Genomic DNA, 22738 nt, shown 5'->3' on the forward strand with positions numbered 1-22738 from the left:
AGAAATAAATGCATTCATGCCTTGCAGTCTTGAGGGAATAACAAAGGAAATAGTTTAAAAGTAAATACAGACTTATGGCAAGATGGTGGCAGGATAAGGACAAAGATTTTCCTCTTCATTATATCCTAAGACTTAGTGCTACAGAAATAAACTGGAGACACCCCAGGATAAGACAGAGGGCTATGGAGTGCACCTGAAAGGACATCCATAGGAGGAAGCCTGAAACTGGCTGCCAGTCACACTGGATGACTGACTACCATTCTGGCTGCACACAGTCAAGGAAGGAAAGAGTAGGGTTTGGGCCACTTACAGTTAGCTCTCATTTCCACCTTTTCAGAGATGGGAGTCTGACTGCCCCCAGAGCCCAGAAAACCCCTTGGCCATTAGAAAGGAAACCGTTGCAGGGCCAGAGAACAGACTCCAGCATTCAGTCATTCTTAGCTGAGCAACAGCCCCATATCCATAGACCACTATTGCCTTTAATCAGAGAGTCAACCACACCCACGACAGCCTTACCCTCTGACTGTCCAGACCTTGATCATCTGAGTGGCAGCCCTGCCTGAGACCATAGTCATAATTTCATGTCCGTAGAATTCTTCAGCTTAAGCATCATCTAGTCCCTCTGGAATTGTGGTCATTGGAACTGCAAGCCTGCCCCCAGAGATTTCTATAGATGCACAGGGAACACCCACTCAGTAGTTGTTGCTATTGGAGTGGCAACCCAGCTCCAGAAACTACTTTCCTGGCCCCACCATAATTACAGCATTCTCAGCAACAGTGCATCACCCAGGGAAGCTATTATCTGTGAGAAGGGCACCCAGTTCTGCTTCTGACTGCCAGAGCCACAATACTCCACTTCATGAGTCATACACATTTACCCCTTTAGTAATCATCAATGTGGTGGGAACCCTGCACTCATATATGAGAAAAAGCTGGGCAACTCCTTAACTTGTTCTGCTGGTAGTGAGAGCCAAGTACCCATATAGGCTCCAGTAACCACTTGCAGGAACACAACCTCTAGCCACCAGTTTGGTGAATAAGAAGCAAGTTGCTCCTCTCTCTGAGTTACCAATAGAGAAAGCCCAGTCACCAGCACCATAAATCAGAAACCTATTTCTTGAGCTGGAACCAGAATCCCAGAAACTTCCAGCTACCAGTTGTGGGAACCCAACTGGTAGCCAGAAAGACAACAACTGGGTGCAGGTTTCACTATATATGACTGGTGGAGCAGCAAAAAGAAGGATCACAGGTCACAGAAACAGTACTGTAGATAGTGCAATTATCTTTGTTAATTATCTTTGGAGAGCAGAGAGCAGCTCAGACAGTGAAAGGTTTCACACTATGTTGAACAGGCACTTTCTGAGTGAAGCACTACTGTTGACTTCAATACCACTCCATTAAACAAATAATGGGGAGAAAAAAAAAAAAACAACAATACAGTGACAACCAAATTCCCCATGGCAGTGTTTCACCATAGAGAGAGAACAAATACCCAGAACACAAAAGCAAAAAGATTGCTTTTCCTATCAGATTCAGAATTCAACATAACTATGATAAATAAATTCAAGGAAATGGGAAAAAAAAACTCAGAAAAAATGAATGTTCTTAGAAATAAAATGAACAAACAGAAGATATAAAACGAAACTTCCAATAAAACAAAAATGGAGATACAAGATATAAAAATATATAGGACATAAAAAACTCAAAGTTACAAAAGCAGAACAGATCAAATAGAAGAATAAGTAAGCATACTTGAGATGAGACTAAGTGAAGAATCCAGGTAAAATAGGAAAGACTCAGGACAAAGTAGTCAATATTGCATTTCAAAGCTTTGAACATGTCAATAAATGTGCATTTAGCTTATTTTATTTTATTTTTTGTTTTTATTGATATATAATTGACATAGAACCTTATATTAGCTTCAGTTATTCAAAATATAGATTCCATATGTCTATATATTGTGAGATGCTCACCATGGTAAGTTGAATTTAACAATTATCCTTGTACATAGTTACAAATATTTTTATTTTGAAGAGGCATTTTAAACTTTACTGTCTAAGCAACATTCAAACATGCAATATATCTTTATTTGCTGTACATTATATCACAATGACTAATTTATTTTGTAACTGGAAGTTTGAACAGTTTAGTTTCCTTAATCATCTTGTTTACTCCCAATCTCTGGTTACATTTGGCAGTCACCAATCTATTCTATTTATAAGTATATTTTATATTTGTTTTTATTTTTTATAAAATATAAAAAATAAGGTAATTTTATTGTATTCATAACTAATATAGTTCCAGAACATATTTATCACCCAAAAAGGAACTCTGTACCTATTAGTAGTCTAACTCCATATGCCATTTCATCCAGTTCCTGAAGATGCAATTTAATTTTTCTATCCACAGATTTGTTTATTCTGGTTATATTTCATATAAATCAAATCATATACCATGTAGCATTTTATATTCATCTTCTGTTACATAGCATGTGGTCAAGTTGATCCAAGGTATAGCAAGTATCAGCATTTTATTCTTTTTATACAAAACAGTATTTTATTTATTTTTACTCTATATTTCACATATGATTGAAATTATCTGTTATGTGTCTTTTCCCGTCTGTCTTATTTCTTTTAACATAGTTCCAAACAGTTTGATTCATGTCATCACAAGTGAGAAGAGTTCACACAAAAAATATTAAATACATATGTATAAACCTAAAAAGGAAGGTGGAAAAACCATAGCAAGAAACTTACTAGACACTGTGTAAATAGAAGTAGGTACAAACAAATGGAAAGATAAACACTGCCTATGGATTAGCAGATTCAAGAATGTCAAAATTGTGATCTTACCCAAAGCAATATACAATGCAATAGCTATCAAAATTTCAATGGTGTCCTTCATATAGAACAAACATTACTGAAATTGATATGGAACCACAAAAGACACGAAATAGTCAAAGCAATTGTGCAAAAAGAAAGAAAGAATGACCCTTCCAGGCTTTAAACTATACTAGAAAGCCATAATAATTTGAAATGGTAAGTTGCTGGAACAAAAACAGATATACAGACCAACGGAATGAACTCCATCCAAGTTGTTGTAAATAGCAAGATTTCATCTTTGTAATAATTGAATAGTTCCAACATGTATATATACCACATCTAATTCAACTCACCTTTTATTGGGCACTTAAGATTTTTTCTATAACTCGGCTATTGTGAATAGTGCTGCAATGAAAAAGGGGGAGTATATATACTTTCAAATTAATGTTCTCATGCTCTTTGAATAAATACCTAAGAGTGAAATTGCTGAAACATATAGAATATCTATTGAGGAATTCCCACACTGTTTTCCAGAGGGTTCTAATTATATTCAAAATAATTCATAAAGGCTCCTTTTGCTCTACATCTTCATCAACATTTTTTTTTCCCCTGGGATTTTTGAAATGGGCCATTCTCATGGGAATGATGTAGTATCTTCTAGTTTTCATTAGCATTTCCCTGATGATATGTGATTTTTACATTTTTTTTTCTTGAGTCTGTTGGTCATCTGTGTATCTTTTTCTTCTTTAAAGATTTATTTATTTATGCATACAAGAACTGGGGTATAGACCATAGATGTATGGGGTGAGAGGATTTATGGGAGACAGAGTGGGGAACAGAAGAGGCAGACTGACTGAAATACACCACTGAGCAGATCAGAGGGTGAAACAGGAGAGGTCTGCTGTGCCATGTGGGTAGCCCTCTGGGTGGGAAATGAATTTGTGCTGCAGTGGCTCCGATAGCTTCATAGGTTATGTCTTAACCCCTTGTGCTGCCCGGGAAACCCCTATTTAATGTTTCTTACATCCAAGACTTTAATAATTTTGAGTTAAGTTTTATGTATAGTGTGAGAGAGTGGTCTAGTTTTGTTTTCTGCATGTGGTTCTCCTGCTTTTGCACCGTTATTTGTTCAGGAGTCTTTCTTTTTTCCATTAAATACTCTTGGCTCTTTTCTTGAAGATTAACTATTCATATTGATGCTGATTTATTTCTGGGCTCTGAATTCAATTCTATTGATCTATGTGTCTCTTTTCAGCCCAATAACACATTGTTTTGGTAATATATGCTTGCAGAATCGTTTGAAGTCTGGAGATGTGATTTCTCCATACCACTTCTTATTTTGGTCAAGATTGCTTTGTCTATTCAGGGTCTTTTGAATTTCCAAAAATAATATTTTAATGTTTGTCAATTTATTTGAATAACTCCATTAAAATTTTAATAGATGTTACATTGAAATCAAATATTATTGTTACACAATGGAATTCTTAACAATGCTAATTATTTTGGTTCATGAGCATGGGATATCTTCCCATTGCCATGTTACTTATTTATTTTTTTTCTTTTTAAATAATTTATTTATTTATATATATTTTACATCATTGTTCATTTTTTTAAGTTTTTTAAAAATATTTATTTATTTATTTAAGCACTGGGTACAGTCAGAAGCACAGGAGGGTGAGACGATTCACAGGAGCCAGAGCGGGGAACAGAACAGGCAGACTGATGAAATACACTGCTGAGGGGAGCAGCGGACAGGGCAGGAGAAGCCTGTGTGCCATGTGGGACCCTCGCCGGCTGGCTGGGGATCAATTGGGCACTACAGAGGCTGCGGGCAGCTTTGCAGCCTAGCACTCAACTGCTGCGCCACCAGGGAGGATCATTGTTCATTTTTATACAATGTTTGCTTTCTCCTCTCATGTGTAGTCCCCAAAGAACTCCCACCACATTTCCCTTGCACCATCACCATAGTCCATTGTGCTCTTCCCTCCCCTGTTTTGATCATTCTCCCTTCTCCTCCCCTGTAGAATGTCTCTGATTTATAGTTGCCTATTAATTTTTTTTTAATTTATTATTATTTTCCTCTGGATTCCTTATTTGGCTCCCTTATATTCCTCCTATAAGTGAAACCATCCAATATCTTTCTTTTTACTTTGACTTATTTCAATGAACATAATCCCTTCCAGTTCCATCCATGTTGCTGGGAATGGCATGAGTTTATCTTTGTTGATTGCTGAATAATATTCCATTGTGTATACTATTCAGCAATCAAAAAGTTACTTCTTTCTTTTAACAACGTTTTTCACTTTTCATGGAATACAGCATTAACCTCCTTTGTTAGTGTTATTTCTATGTATTTAACAAGTTTTGATACTGCTGTAATAGATTGCTTTATTATTTCATGATCATGCATTTCATTATTTATATTAAGAATGAAACAGATTTATGCATATTGATTTTTTAGCCTGCCACTTATTTCTAATTTATTGTTTCTAATAGTTTTTTAATGGACTTTTTAAAAGTTTCTATGTATATCATCACACCATTTACAAGTAGTGACAGTTTAACTTCTTATCTTTCAATTTTGATTCCTTTCCTATATTTCTCATTCCTAATTGCTCTAGACTGAACTTCCAATATAGTTATATAGATACTTTTCATCTACCTGATTTTAGAGGGAAAATTTTCAGTTTTTCATCATTGAATATGGTGCTAGATATTGGCATGAATAACTTTATATTATTTTGAGGTGTGTCCTTCAATTTCCATTTTACTAAGTTTTATCAATAATGGATGCTGAATCTTGTCAAATGCCTTTCTTCATCTAATAATATAATCATACAGTTTTTGTCCTTCCTTTATTAATATGGTGAATTACACTGATTGACTGCATACATGAAATTAACATTACATCCTTGGAATGAAATCCATTTGGTCAGGATGTATGATTTTTTTAATGTGTTGTTTGAATTATGTTTGCAAAGATTTTATTGAGGATTTTTGCATGTGTATTCTTGTATCCTTTTTCATATCAAATTAATGTTGGTCTCATAAAATGTGTTTGGAAGTTTTCCCACTTCCTCAATTTTTTGGAAGTTTTTAAGAAGGCGCGGTATTAGTTCCTTGTTGAATGCTTAACAGAACTCTCTAAAACCATCTGGTCCTGTGTTATTTTTTTTTTCCATTTTGTTGGGGTGGGGCATTAGATTTTTAATTAATGCTTCTGTTACCATGCTTGTAATTGATCTGTTCAAGTTTCCTATTTCACCCTGATCCAATGTAGGAAGGTTGACATCTTTTAAGTATTTTGTCATTTTCCAATTTGTTATCATAAAGATATTTATTTCATAGTAGCCTTTTGAGAACTTTTATATCTCTATGATATGTTACAAATTTTCTTTCATTTATGATTCTATTTAAAAGTTTTCTTTTTTTTTTCTTATAAAGTTTATCTAGAGGTTTGTTTATTTTTTTCAATGAAACAGATTTTAGTTTCATTTATATTTTGAACTCTCTTTTTGGTTTTTATTTCCTTTTTTCTACTTAAGTATTCTTTCCTTTTCTTTCTTTTTTTAAAAATTTATTTATGCATACAAGAATGGGGTATAGGCCAGAGGTATGGGAGGGTGAGGGAATTCACCAGTGACAGAATGGGGAGCAGAACAGGTAGATCTACTGAAATACACTGCTGAAGTTAGCAGCGGGAAAGACAGGAGAGGTCTGCTGTGCCATGTGGGTCAGCTCTCTGGCCAGGGATCGACTCATACTGCAGTGGCTTCAGATGCTTCATAGTGCTGTGACATAACCGCTTGCACCACCAGGGTGGTCTAACAAACAAAATTATTATGAAAGCAATTCACATAGGATATCCAGGAAAATAAGTTACAATAAATGCAGACTCAGCAATATATAATCTCAGTTTGAAGTTTCCTCAAAATGTCTCATGTAATTATTTATTCATTCATTATCTTGACTTTTTTTCTTTTTTTCTTTTTTGTTATATTTATTGAGGTATTGTTGACTTACATCACAGTATGTGTCTTTTTAGTTTTTTTAGGTTTACACATCTACAATCATATGTGATATCAACCCACACACTGCCAAAGACCCAGTAATCTTCTTTTGCTCCCACATTCTCCTTTGCTCCGACCACCACCTTCCCCTTCTAGTAATCTTAGTAATAGTCCAATGTACTCTTCACACTCCTGTTTTTTTTTTTTTTTAAAGATTTATTTATGCATACAAGAGCTGGGGTACAGGCCAGAGATGCAGGGGGTGAAAAGATTCACCAGAGACAGAGTGAGGAAAAGAACAGGCAGACTGACCAAACACACTGGCCCGCTGGGGATCAAACTCATGCTGTAGAGACTGCGAATTGCTTCACAGTGTGGTGCTCAACCCCTTGCGCCACAAGGGAGGCCACCACACTCCTGTTTTAGCATTCCTACCTTCTCTTTCCCGCTCTTCCAATGCTTCAGATACATGGTCAGCTTTCAAGGTTTCTCTTTCTCTCACATTTTGTTTGATTTCTTTATATTCCACATGTAGGTGCAACCATCCAGTATTTAACTATCTCCTGACTTATTTTGCTTAGTATAATTCCTTTTCAGCTGCATCTATGTTACTACAAATGGCATGAGTTTTATCTGTTTTGCTTGCTAAGCAGAATTCCATTTTGTATTACTACAAAGATATATACTTCATCTTCTTAATCCATTGCATTAAGTTTGTTTCTATATCTTGTTAATTGTAAATAGTGCTGCAATCAACATAAGAATGAAACTTGCCTTTCAAATTAGAACTTTTTAAGATTTATTTATTTATTTATACAAAAACTGGGGTACAGGTCAGAAGCACGTGAGGATGAGAGTATTCAACAGAGACAGAGTAGGGAACAGAACAGGCAGACTGACGAAATACACTGCTGAGGGGAGCAGCAGGCGAGACAGGAGAGGTCTGCCTTACCATGTGGGACCCTTGCCAGCCGGTTAGGATGGAACCTGTGCTGTAGGGGCTGCAGACAGCTTCACAGCGCAGTGCTCAACTGCCTGCACCAACAAGGGAAGCCCTCAAATTAGTATTTTTATATTCCTCAGGTAGATACCTAGAAGTGAAATTGCTGGGTCAAAGGGAAGATCCATTCTTCATCTTTTGAGAAACCTCAATACTGCTTTCTGCAGAGGTTAAACCATTCTCTATTCCCATCAACAGTGTAAGAGGGATCTATTTTTCCTGCTCTTACTAGCATTTAGATCTTGTTTTTGTATTGTAGGTATATCTTAGTGTTACAATGTAAGGGGGTATTTCATTGTGGTTTTGATGTGCATTTCACTGATAATAAGTAATGATAAACTTTTTTTATTTATTTATGCACACAAGAACTGGGGTATAGGCCAGAGATGTGGAGGAGTGTTAGGGTTCAACAGAGACAGAATGGGGAGCAGAACAGGCAGATTGACTTAAATACACTGCTGAGGGGAGCAGCAGGTGAATCAGGAGAGGTCTGCTGCACCATGTGGGTAGCTCCCAGGCCGGGGATCAAACTCATGTTGCAGAGGCTGCTGGTAGCTTCATAGGTTACGTCTTAACCCCTTGCACCACCAGGGAGGCCCAGCCTATCAGCCATCTGTTTATCTTCTTTGAAGAAGTGTCTTCTTAGTCCTACTGCCCATTTCTTGACTGGTTTAATTGTTTTGTTGTTGTTGTTGAGATGTACATGTTCTTTGTAGATCTAAATGTAAATCCTTTGTCAGATGTATGATGTGGAAATATTTATTTACATTCAGTAGGGTGTCTATTCATGTTTCTATTGTCTCCTTTGCTGTACAGAAGATTATTTTTATTTTGATGTAATCCCAGGTGTTTATATTCTCCTGTGTCTTCCTTGCTGCTTGAAATAGTCCTCAAATATATTTCTGAAATTTATATAATGGAGTGTTTTTCATGTTTTCTTCTATATGTTAATGGTTTTGGTTTTATATCTTGTATCCATTTTGAGTTGATTTGAGATAGTGGTCTAATTTCATTATTTTTCACTTGGCAGTCCAGTTTTCACAACATCATTTATTGACAGATTTTCCTTGTTTGGTGTATATAATTCACTCCTTTGTGGTTGATTAGTTCACCATAAATGGGTGGTTTTCTTTCTTTCTTTTTTTAGAATTACAATTTTATTACATTGGTGTAAGAGAACCTAAACTATGCCACAGGGGAAAAAAAATACCAAAACAATGAACTAATGGGGCCTCCCTGGTGGTGCAAGGAGTTAAGACGTAACTTATGAGGTAATCTGCAGCCAGTGCAGCACGAGTTCAATCCCTGGCCAGGGAGCTACCCACATGGCACAGCAGACCTTTCCTGACTTACCCTCTGTTCCCCTCAGCAGAGTGTTTCAATCTGCCTGTTCTGTTCTCCACTCTGTCTCTGGTGAGTCTTATCACCATCCTCCACACCTCTGGCCAGTACCCCAGTTCTTGTATGCATAAATAAATAAATATTTAAAACAAACAAACAAAAAAAATAAACTAGCTCAATAAAGTTGTCGGATACAAAACAAACACATAAAAACAATGACCTTCTTATGTAAAAAAAGATGAGCAGTAGAAGAAATTAAGAAAACCATACCACTTACAATTTCTCCAAAAATAATTTAATAACTGGGAATAAACTCAACAAAGGAAGTAAAATACCTAAACGAAGGAAAACTATAAAACATTCTTAAAACAAATAGAAGACACAAAGAGATGGAAAGATATTCACTGCTCATAGATAAGAAGAATCAACATGATCAAATGTGGCCATCTTTCTCAAGCAATTTACAGATTCAATACAATTCAATACAAACCAATTAAAATCTAATGGAATTATTCTAATAAATTGAATGAATATTACTGAAATTCATATGTGAATAGCCAAAGATCTCCTGTCAAAAAAAGAGGAAGAATAATTGCTCTGTTTTTCAAGTTTCTATTCATGTGCCAAATGTCAAATACAAAGGTAGGTTTTCAGAGAAAACAAAAAGTTTGTTTCAGAGATAACAAACTCTTAGTGAATAAATTTATTATCCACTTTTGCCAACATAACTGATTATTGGGTTTCTTATTTAAACATATGATGAAGGACTGGGCCTCCCCGGTGGCGCAGCGGTTGAGCGCTGGGTTGCGAAGCTGCCTGCAGCCTCTGCAGCCGGTTCGATCCCCGGCTGCTCCCCGGCCACCGGAGGAGGGTCCCACATGGCGCACAGACCTCTCCTGCCGCCCGCTGCTCCCCTCAGCAGTGTACTTCGGTCCTTCTGCCTGCTCTGCTCCCCGCTCTGGCTCTGGTGAATTCTCTCACCCTTCCGCGCTTCTGACTGTACCCAGTGCATGTATAAACCAAAACAAACAAACAAATAATAAATAAATAAATAAATAAGACATGCCTCTAGAAAATTAAAAAAATAAATAAATAAATAAACATATGATGAAGGACTGTGGGTGTCTTACGACTGGGTGTGGAGTAATAACATGCTTTTGAAAATGTATGAATTCAAAGCTCTAAGTCATGTACAGTGTTGCATGTCATCATTGCCTCAGTAAAGATATGCAATAATATAAATAAATAAATAATTCCAATTAGAACTATCTTTGAAAATGACTTAGATTTTCCTTTAAATATTCCATTTCCCAGAGTATTGGAGTTAGGTTTCGCTCATAATCTGTTATCAAATTAAATGATTCAATGCTCTGATAATTTGACCAATCCTATACAGAATTAGAGAAAATAGTAAAGGTGGTACCAGCTTGTTAGCTTTGCATGTATAAGTACATACCCAGCTGGCATTCATTATTTGCCATTGTGATCTAGATGGGTAAAAATGCAACTTAAGATGGTGGCTAAAGGTAATCACAGGTCATACTGCTGAGGAGACAACACAGTAGCCAGAAATACTTATCTGAAGGCCAGGTTGGACAGTTCTAGATGCTAGACTGACCAACATTTGAGGCAAAAGCACCAGGATACATTGCCAGATAATCAGTAGCATTGTACAGCTCTCAGAAATGGCCAGTCAGAGCTCAGCAGTGCTGACCACAGCACTGGTCAGCAGGTGGGAGAGCCAGATGAACAGACACCATTGTTAAGGTTCTCAAAGATGTCAGGTATAAGCCAATGGAAATTAATTCTTTTAAATATGGTGCAAGAGGGCCAGAGACTGTACTGAGTCTGATAGTGGAAGTTAGTGGGTAATGTCAGAGGCAAGGCCAGAGATGGGATCAGTGGTCAGGCTGAAGTTTGAAGTAGAAATAGGATGCAAATCTCTCAGAGGACTACAGAATTCATAAAGGTCTACAAAGTTCTAAAAGTCTCCATATAATGTCTGAAGCCATCTCATGAATCTTCTGACAAACAAACTGAAGTTGGTGGCCACCATGGCTTGTATCTACTTCAGGGTCCCCAGTTTTTCAAGCCTGATTGGCTTGTTTACAATTTAAAATGCTTGATTGGTGCTGCTTGAACTCGAATCTGACTGTTACATTTAAATTTTTGAATGGTCTCAAAAATCTTGAATGGCACAAATTGGAACTCAGACCGGATAGGTCATTGACAGCTTGAAACTGATTGGTCAGTTTCAATCCTGGCAGTTATTAATTTTTTTTATTTTTTTATTTTTTTATTTTTTCCAAAGTTTTATTTAGTCATACATACAAGAACCGGGATACAGGACAGAGGCGTGGGAGGGTGAGAGGATTCACCAGAGATAGAGTGGGGAACAGACAGGCAGACTGACGAAATACACTCCTGAGGGGAGCAGTGAGTGAGACAAGGGAAGTGTGCCACGCCATGAGATTCTTGCCGGTCGGCCGGGATCGAACCTGTGCTGCAGTGGCTGCGGACAGCTTCACAGTGCTGTGCTCAACCACCTGTGCCACCAGGGGAGGTCCCTCTGGCAGGGTATTTATTTATTTATTTATTTATTTAATTTTAAAGATTTATTTATTTTTATACAAGGACCAGGGTACAGGCCAGATGCATGAGAGGGTGAGAGGATTTACCAGAGACAGAACGGGAACACAACAGGCAGACTGATGAAACACACTGCTGAGGGGAGCAGCAGGCAAGACAGGAGAGGTCTGGTTCGCCATGTGGGATTCTCACTGGCCAGCCGGGATTGAACCTGCACTGTAGAGGCTGCGGACACCTTCACAGCGCAGCGCTCAACCGCCTGTGCCACCAAAGAGGCCCTGGCAGGGTATTTAAAACTGAAACTCTAACTGGTGAATACTGGCTCAATGTACACTGAGTTCTGGTGGCCTTTCATTATTGGGGGACCCTTCAACAGAGTGGTGGTTCTGGAGTGGTTTTCAGTAGGGCCAGTAGATCATGGACTGCCATCTATCAGAGCCCCAGACACCCTAGCACAGAGCTGAATACTTACCTAACAGGTCCTGGCCCAGAAGCTACACAGCTTTCTCCCTGAGGCACATGCTGGAGCAGAGTCAGGCAAGTTACACCACCAGTGTTGTTGGGGCCCGCCAGTCAGGCCTGGAGGTTGCCAGAGCCCCAAAGGCTCCTCTGAGAATGTCTCTCCTCTCATTGTCACCACACTTATGGTGTTCAGTTTGATGAGCCTCCAATTGAGAATTTTATAGGCAACATCTAGAATTATTACATTCAAAAGAAAAACAGTCATAAAATGTATGTGTACATTAGTTTTCAATCAATTCTTTCAAAGTCAAATTTCTAGAAGTTATTACAAAGTCAATCAACAGTTATTAAAAAAGAAAATATTTTTTTTTCTTTCTCTTAAGCAAATATTTCAGGCTCTCTACAGGTTCAGAAAATCAATGAATTTTGGTCTCCAGAAAATCATCTTTTGAGTTTTTCTTTACTTTAGAATGATATACCTAGACCTCCCTGGTGGTGCAGGGGGTTGAGTCTCAGCACTGTCAAGCTGTCTGCAGCCACTGCAGCATGAGTTCTATCCCTGACCAGAGAGCTGGCCCACACGGCACAGCAAATTTCTCCTGTCTCGTCCTCTGCTCTCCTCAACAGTGTATTTCAGTAGATCTACCTGTTCTGCTCCCCACTCTGTCTCTGGTGAATCCTGAGCCCCAGCACCTCTAGCCTGGACCCCAGTTCTTGAATGCATAAATAAATAAAATGAATCCTTAAAAAAATAGAATGATGTACCCAAGGTTTTTTGCCTGCTTGTTAATTTCAAAGAAGTGTGACACATTATATGCATCAGACCATTTCTCTAGCAGTTGGGTATGGTCATCTGTACTATATCAGGTTTTATGTAAGACATGATTACCAGATATGAAAGAAGGCAATATTTCATCTGGGGGCAAAAAATTCTAGAGAGTGCAAAGTTATGAGTTACTGCCAAAATCTCCTGGATTTATTTTATGTATTTTTTAATCCTGCATTCTTGTTTTATTTCTGCCATGACATTCAAAACTGAAGCCTGGGACGGTCTTCCAAAAATTTCAAAGGGACTTAACTGTAGACCACTTCAAGGGACCACTCTTATCTGAAGGAGGGAAATAAGTAATACCTGATCCTAACACAGATGGGTTTCTTAGCATAGTTTTCCTAAGGTCTTTTTCAGAATATGTTTCACTTTTTTAGTTTTTCCAGTAAATAGTGATCTCCAAGCAGCATGTAACTTCCAACTACTCATAAGGCACTCCTTACTTTCTGTATCACTTCTGAGACAAATGCAGGTCATTATAACTCTGAATAGAATTTGGCAATCTAAAGTGAGTAATTATTTCCTTCAATAATTGTTTATAATCATAAGTAGACTTATTTGTCTTTGTGGGGAATGCTTCCACCCATCCTGAGAAGGTATCCACAAATGCCAGAAAATACTTATAGTTGCCAGCAGTTCAGAGCATTTGAAAAAATCCACTTGCCTGTCTTCAAAAGGGCACCCTGATATAGAACTCCCATATTTTAGGTTGTGTGTCAGTCTTGTGGCTCATTAAATATAGGCATATAAACTTCAATAAGGATTCTCTCCCATAGTGGGATCTGTCATGTATATTTTCAACATTTGGCAGAATAGGGGTCTTGGAGGAGTATCATACCATGTGAGTTCATTCACCAATTTGAGTTGGGGGTTTAAGTCATTAAATCCCCATTTTGTGAGTCCTTTCATCTCTGGCAGTATCGTCAAGAACATAGCAAGATAAGTCCAAGAAAAGGGTGAGCGTACATTGGAGAGAAGAAATAAAAAGCAGCCTAAGTCACATGCTTAGCTTCTCTGTTGCCTTGCACAATTTTTGGTGACTGGAACAATGCATCACTGCTACAGCTGAAAATGAAGATGCTCCTTTTCATTGAGGCCAGTATTTCTAGTGGTGCTTAACAGCTTTATTGCTGACTATATGGAATCCCATCTCTTTCCAAATGTCCTCATGCACATGGAGAATCATGAAGGTATACTTGGAATTAGCAAATATACCCTCTTACCTTTAAAGTTCCAATATAAAGTGGAATTTTTAATTAAGCTTTCTGTGCCAGTGTCCCTTGTCCCTGTTTTCTGTGATGTTCTGGAGTATCACTACTGCATATTCTGCACATCAGTGGCCCTGTTCCACAAAGCTGCTCCATCTATAAACTGCTCCCACTTTGAATATGGTAGTGGCTGGTCAGACAAATATGGTCAGCTAACATAAACAGTCTCAGTAGTTTCTATACAAGTTATCGGATAAATTCCCATCTCAAGATTCTCTGCTTTACTTGCGAGCAAGGGAACTGGATTTCATGACTATTAACTCACAAATATATACTGGAATTTTCTAATAGGGTAGCTTGACATTTTCTCATACACCCAGCATTCAACCAAAGTATGCCCTTTGTTATAATAAAAATCAAATCCTGATGTAGTGCAAATACAGTGATGGGGTGACCCAGAGTAAATTTTTGGTCTCAAGCAGATGGTCACAAGAGCCAGCTAAGGCCAGCAAACACAGAAGTCATGCTTAAGTTGTGTGGTCTAGCTATTTGGATAGGTATGCAATAGACTTCATTTGTGCTCTCAATAACTGAGTTAGCACTCCCAATATAACTCCCTGTCTCTCATGTATGTAGTGCTGTAAAGGCTTTCAGAGATCTGTAAGCCTAGAGGTCAATTCTTTGATTAAATCTATCTTTATTTCACCAAAGGCTCTTTGACATTCAGGGATGCAAAACAAATATTCAGAGTCCAGTCCTTTGAGGTCTTCAAATAGAGGTTTTGCTATGAATCCAAAGTTGGAGATCCAAATTCTATATGGCCAGCTATTCCACACAATCAACATAATTGCCTTTAATTGCTGGAGACTTTGTGGGTTGAAACCACCTATTTCCTCTCAGTCATGAGGATTTTTAATTTCCAATCCCTTTTTCTTATATATCTGGGTCTTCTAGGGTGACACCTTATAGTCACATTCTTCTAGATAGTTCAAAACCAGTATAGAAATTTCCAGAGAGTTATAGTCAGGGCTGGCAGTCAATAGATTATACACATATTGTGGGAGGATTCTATTTCATATCTATGTTTCATAGATCACTAGCCAATATGCCCATGTAAATAACTGAAGAATTCTTAAACCCTTGTGGATTCACAATTCAACAGTATATCAACTGCTTTTGGATACAGAATTCTTCCACTCAAAGACAAAAAGTTGTTGATCCCAGGTATCTACTGTGATGCAGAAAAAGGCATTTTTTAAAAAGATTTATTAATTTATGCATACAAGAACTAGGGTACAGGCCAGAGGTGTGGGGGGTGAGAGGATTCACCAGAGACAGAGGGGTACAGAACAGGCAGATTGACTGAAATACACTGCTGAGGGGAGCAGCGGGTGAGTCAGGAGAGGTCTGCTGCACAATGTGGGTTGCTCCCTGGCCAGGGATTGAACTCACGCTGCAGTGGTCACAGCCAGCTTCACAGGTTGTGTGTTAATCCCTTGCGCCACCAGGGAGGCCCTAAAAATAAAAAAGTCCAATAAAAATATCTAGCCAAAATCCCCAACTATAAGGATTTGGCTATATCCTAGAAAGCTTCATTAATGACCCTCAAATCCTGTACACATGGTAATTATACATGTGGGATTTATTTATTAATAAAATCATAATGTTGTAAGGGAAATGATGAGACCTCTCAAAGCCTTTTCCTTCAGAGGATATTGCTTTCTCCTAGGAGCCTGCTCCCTTCCATCAATTCTATTTTCACAGGGTTTACATTTTTGCCCCAACTAGGAATTCCATCAACCAAAACCTTATTATTTATTCTTTTTTTTTAAGATTTATTTATGCATACAAGAATTGGGGTGTAAGCCAGAGATGCATTGGGGTGAAAGGATTCACAAGAGAGAGTAGGGAACAACAGGCAGATCTACTGAAATACACTGCTGAGGGGAGCAGCGAGACAGGAGAGGTCTGCTGTGCCATGTGGGTCACCTCCCTGGCCATCCAGGGATCTGGTATAGAACTTGTGCTGCAGAGGCTGCAGATAGCTTCACAGTGCTGTGCTTAACACCTTGCACCACAAGGGAGGCCCTATTTATTTTTCCATTGATCTCCTGGGGCAGTACTTCACCTTTTGGTGGAGCATACTAAGTAAATATTGAAGGAGGAAGTTAGGAAATAGGTATAGGCAGTCAATTAGCAACAAACCTCAGGTTCATTTATCAGCCTGATTGAGAAACAGTTGCAGACCAGGAGGTTGCCCTTCCAATTAAATGAAAATGGAATGTTCAGAATACCAACAATAGCACAATAGCAATGGACCAAAGCTGGCTTCAGAAAAGTAGGCTGGGTAATGTGTGAATCTTAACAGACCTTGGTAGCCTAGGAGATCCCATGGGCCCAGCCCATCAGCAAAATACACAACTTGGAGACACCCAATGGCCAAACCCTCTCTCCTTGCCACTGTGCCATGTAAGTTCCTGCTTCTCACCACTTCAGTGTCTACTCCCTCAGGATTCCTCTCTTATCTGAGAGCTTTCCTGTCCTTCTACCTACCTATCAAAAAAATCTCTTGCTTTTCTGTAACTCTGGTCTTGAAGTTGAATTATTTCTTCACTGAAGTCAAGAACCAAGGATGAACCCACCTGAGATCCTCAGATTTTGAGTAAACCCCACAAAAACCCTATTCAGTACTATTTGGTATTATCAGGCATGTTCTGGAGGTACTCATAAGTGCAACTTATTATCCTGAAGTGAAAAAATAATCTGTGTCTTTAATTGTTAAGGAGATCATGACCGAAGTGTAGAATTGGGCGTTCCTCCATGTATAGGAAAATATGCTGAAGGTTTGTTTCACCAAACTGACACTTCAAATGTTGTAAGAAGGTTGTTTTCTGTGGTCTTCCCATAACCCCAGTTACAGGTAGTTTTCTTGCTGGCCCAAGCTACCTTTGAATTTAAAAACAAATCAGTCTACATTGTCCACTAAAACACCAATCAAATGACCCCCATATTAAAAGTTATTCATAGTTCCAAGGGGATTATTGCAATAGATTTTTCTATTTTTTTAAAGATTTATTTATTTATGCATATAAGAACTGGAGTACAGACCAGAGGTGCATGAGGGGTGAGAGGATTCACCAGAGACAGAGTGGGGAACAGAACAGTCAGACTAACTGAAATATACTGCTGAAAGTTTCAGCAGGCAAGACAAGAGAGGTCTGATGAGCCGTGTGGGTAGCTCCCTGGATGGCAGGGGATTGAACTCATGCTGCAGAGGCTGCAGAAAGCTTCATAGTGTTGTGTTTAAACCCTTGCACCACCAGGGAGGTCTCTACATCAGATTTTTCTAATCAAGTAATGCCGGTGGGCCCTGCTCTTCTTCCTATGGACCATCATTCTGAACACCCTTTTGCCTTCTTTCCTCCCTCTTTAAACCTTCATTCCCTCTATTTAGCCCATATTCTGCTTTTTAAATAGTATCGATATTGCAAATTCAGCATTTTTTAATATCCTCAGATGCGTAGAACCTAAACGCTTTCAATTCAGTTTTTTTTTTTCTTTTTGCTTGAGAAAGCTAGATGTTTATCTATATATACCCACTCTGTATTGTCATGCCTTACCTTTCTTTCCTTTTTCTCACTCATTCTCTCCCTTCTAGTTTCCAACCTGGGACACCTATTCTCCACTGACCTTCTTGCTTAAAATATGCACACTTATCTTTCCTTGGGATTTCTTATTCTGCTTTCACTCCATATGCATTGTTTCTTCCTTCTGAATTCTGTCCTATATTCTTTTTCTTTTTTTTAAAGATTTTTTTTTAAAGATTATTTATTTATACAAGCACTGGGCATAGTCAGAAGTGTGGGAGAGTGAAAAAATTCACCAGGGCCAGAGCGGGGAGCAGAACAGGCAGATTGACGAGGTGCAGTACTGAGGGGAGCAGCGGATGTGGCAGGAGGGGTCTGCATGCCATATGGGACCCTCGCTGAGGGCCGGTGAGCGAACCGGCACTGCAGAGTCTATGGGCAGCTTCACAGGCCAGTGCTCTACCACTGCGCCGCCACCGGGGAGGCCCAATTTTTCTTAATTGTATTTATACAATAGCTGGGGTACAGGCCAGAGGTGTGGGAAGGTGAGAGGATTCACCAAAGATGGAGCAGGGAGCAGAACAGGCAGAGGGACCAAAAGCACTGCTGAAGGGAGCAGTGGGCAAAGCAGGAGAGGTCTGCCGTGCCATGTGGGTATCTCCCTGGATGACTGGGAATCAAACCCGCACTGCAGAGGCTGTGGACAGCTTCACAGAAATGTGCTCAACCCGCTGCACCACTGGGGAATCCCTGTCCTGTATTCTTTTTCAACAAATACCATTGCTGTCCTACGTTTCCTTTCATCTTTACATTATAAAGACTATATCCACCAATTGAGAAAGACTCATCTCATAGAACCCACTAACTTATTTAACTTCCTCCTTTTATCTAGAGTACTCTACCCAATGAATATCATGTTAATCATCTGACCATATTATGGAGCACCAGGATTCACATCAGAGTAGGTATGTCTGTGTTCCTCTCAAGTAACACAGAAGGATTACTACTGACATTTTGCTGAAGTTCCAGTGCTTTTTCAAAAGTTTTCTGTTTAGCAATTCCCTGGCTTAGTTCTACTAATAAGTGTTTTTATAGTGTTCTAACCTTTCCATACTCCCATTACTGGGGTCCAAGTTAGGGTTTACCATTGGGGCATCTTCCTCTGGTTATGGGTTTCTTTATCCTCTGGGTAGAGACAATGAACTTTCCCCAAAGCCATTCTCCATTCATCAGATTTTTGTAATATGTGTTAACAGTTTCTATGTCCTCCCAAGTAGGCTAATAGGAAAAAAAAAAGTGCAAAACTTGTCCATACTTGGGGCCTCCCTGGTGGTGCATGGGTTAAGCACAACACTATGAAGCAATCTGCTGCCTCTGCAGCATGAGTTCAATCCCCGGCCAGCCAGAGAGCAACCCATATGGCTCAACAGACATCTCCTGTCTTGCCCACTGTACCCCTCAGCAGTGTATTTCAGTCAGTCTGCCTGTTCTGTTCTCCACTCTGTCTCTGGTGAATCCTCTCATCCTCCGCACCTCTGGCCTATACTCCAGTCCTTGTATGCATAAATAAATAAATCTTTAAAAAAACTGTCCATACTTTTAGGATCCTACCAATATGGAAGGACAGAAGTTTTCCAATTCAGGCAATCCTCAACAATAAAAGGGATATAAGACCAATAATACACAACATACTGACCCTGTCATTTCCATCCTCCCATTGGGAAAATGAATAAGAGGTAACTATAATGCCTCAGTGCAGCTACCTTGGTCAAACTGGGTGCCTTGTCTGGTACAAAGAGGACAAGTCATTTTAGTCCTATTCTGATGAAATGTCTGAAAGCCTGTTCAAATGAGCTATCATGTTCAAATGGATTTAGGAAATTTTAAGTAGCAGTCATGTGACAAATTCAGTCCTTCAATTTGTCCTTTCATGTTTAGTTTCTTGTGGGGATATTCCTTGGATGATAAAGTCCCTTTGACTTTTTTTAAGATTGTACTTTAAATAAATGATGCATTCCAAAAAATGTACCATATTGCTTGAAAAAGCTAAATTTGTCATGTTAAACTTATTCCATATTTAAGTACTAACACACACAACATTATAAAGTGATTTATTTCATAATCTTGGCATTTTGATCATATTCAGGAAGCTAAAGGCAGATAGTAATGCAATGTTGAAGAACAATTAGCAGTTAGGATAATTTTCTCTGAAAGAAAATCACAAGAGTACCTGTTTCTCTAAAATCACTCTCTCTTTAAGGGGAGGATGGTAAACCTGGCATTGGCTAGTAAAATTCATTAAAATAAACACAATATAATTGTAAATAGAAGAAATACTGCTTGAAATAAAATGGTGTAACAAAGTGCTAAGTCTAGTTAACAGTAAACAGCTATATTTTTGAGACTAGTAAATCAAATTGACTGAGATATTGGAGGTTTTCTTAAGTATATTATTTTTCCTTTAAAACCATAATTGGTAACTCTAAATAACCAAGCCAACACTTGAAACATTCATGATAAAGGCATTTTAAACATTATTTCTATTATAAATATTAAGTAGTGTCACATAATTTAGAAAACTGAGTACTTCCTTTAACCTAATGATGATCATTAATTTTTCACAAGACAGTAAGTATTCCTAACTAATAAATAGTAAAAGATCCATTTCAAAGTTACTACCTGAGCTATTGTCATGGAGTATATATTTTATGAATAGCTTCAAAACAATTTCTTCAGGTTCTCCAGAGGCTGGCATAGTAGAAAGTGGTGCTACCCTCTGAGTCTGTTGTACTCTTGTTAAATATATATCCAGAGAAAGAAAATGATGTAGCATCTCAGAGTCTAAGTTTTATATCAATTTACATTGAGAGCCAAAATGTCTTCTTTATAAATATTTATAAGTAGGTATTTCAGACTATATTGTAAGGATTGAATGGTGCATATTATTCTTATTAATGTTTCATAGACATTTGTAAAAAGCAAAACAATATGCTTTGCTTTGCTTCTAAGTATTAAGTAGAATTATTGCAGCATCTGCTTCCAATGGATGAGTGCACAAGCTATTCATGCTATGTCATAAATTTCATGATGCATTAAGATGTCATTAAAGGTGCCTTCTGGTGGTCTCCTAATTTACATACCTTGTAAATCATCAGGTAAAAATCAAGTGAACTGGGGAATAATCTCCTATGTTCTTCCCTTCTGTCATAAAGTAAATGCAATTCATATTATTGTCTATTTCAGGCTCTAGCCACTGCACATGCCTCATGTCTGAGACTATGTCTCAGAATATATGAAAACATTGTTAATGGACACAATTATTAATGGTTTTTAAATGATGCCTACAATGGTATAGAAACAAAATTGGGTCATAGGATACGCAATTACTGACGAAGTTAGAGATGCCAGTTCAATTTTGAACTCTGTTACAAAGAGTAGCTGCTTTGCAAGGAGTCTGCAAGCAGAGAGAACTAAAAGAAGACAGGGGATTTAATAGTGTTTCTTTTCTCTCAGTCATTTTTCCAATGTCCTTACCATATGGTTCCTGAAGCCATGATATCTCAGCATTAGACAGGTCTTATAGCTCACCTGGTGCAAGTGCTACCCAGTGCAAAGATTTCCCTAGATTACTGTCCATCTGTCTTCTGAATATTTCCAGTAATAAAGACCCACAACTTTGTAATAAAGTTCATTCAATTTGTTATTATATTGACTTATTTTTCAGTTATAGAAGGAAAATCCTCATTAATTTTAAAATCCTTTTTTGCTCCTGCTTCAAAATCTTTAGCAGCAGCAATTTTTTTTCATCCCAAATGGAGAGATTAGTCTTCTCATGTAGAGTGCTACTGCTTTGTAAAGGGACTGTTTAACTCCAATTTCCTTTGATTTCTGTAATCTAGTACTATTAAAGTCAATATAGTTTCCAACTGCCCAGTAAAGATGCCAGGAAATTGGGCAGAAAGAGCACATTAAGAGTTGCATTAAGTTACATATAAAGAATTAATTGTTTTTTTAACTGAACCAAAAGATACAGTATCTTAGGAATTTTAATATTGAGTCTTGTGTGTTTTACCGAATTTGGACATGACTAACGTATCAGAAAAAATTAACATCAAAAGTTTTGAGAATAATGTCATTGAAATGAATAATATTTGTATTTTATATCCAAACACCAGAAAGGAGGGGACATTAGTCAGATCTCTCTGTAGAAACAGAACCTACACACACACAAACACACAAACACACACACACCCCAAACACGGATATCCATTATGGAGGCCAAGAAGTTTCATAATCTACTATTTACAAACTAAAGAACCAGAAAAATCTGTGATAAAATTCAACCCAAGCCCAAAGTGCTGAGAAATTCAAGTGGGGTAATAGAGAGTTCTTTATGCAAGTTCATGAGTTCCAAGTCCTGAGAAAGAGAAGAAGAAAGAAGTCTTAACTCAAATAGAGAGAAAATCCCCCCATTTCTCTGCCTTATTTGTTCCTTTCAGCCTAGCAGCTTTGGATGATGAGAGACTGCAGTAGAGAGGTCCTCTTTACTCAGTTTTAATCATATGATAATCTTGCAATCTCATCCAGATACATCCTCAGAGACACACACCTAAATAATTTTTACCACCCATTAGATCATCAGAGTAGTCAAGTTAACACATAAAATTATATGTTTGATGGAGTATATGAAAAGAGGTACATATCATTAATGAAAAATACAAATATCCAAGACGAACCATAATTTTGCTGGATTAAATCATTTTAGTTTTCACAATAAGCATACTGTTATTTGTGGGCCATATTAAGGTATGTACCTTCTATGCATATTTTGAGAATTTTTATCATAAATGAGCTTTGAATCTTGTCAAATGCTTTCTCTGCATCTATTGA

The sequence above is a fragment of the Talpa occidentalis genome, unplaced genomic scaffold (genome assembly GCF_014898055.3).
Source record: "Talpa occidentalis isolate TD23 unplaced genomic scaffold, MPIMG_talOcc4v2.1 talOcc4.6, whole genome shotgun sequence".
Lineage (NCBI taxonomy): Eukaryota > Metazoa > Chordata > Mammalia > Eulipotyphla > Talpidae > Talpa > Talpa occidentalis.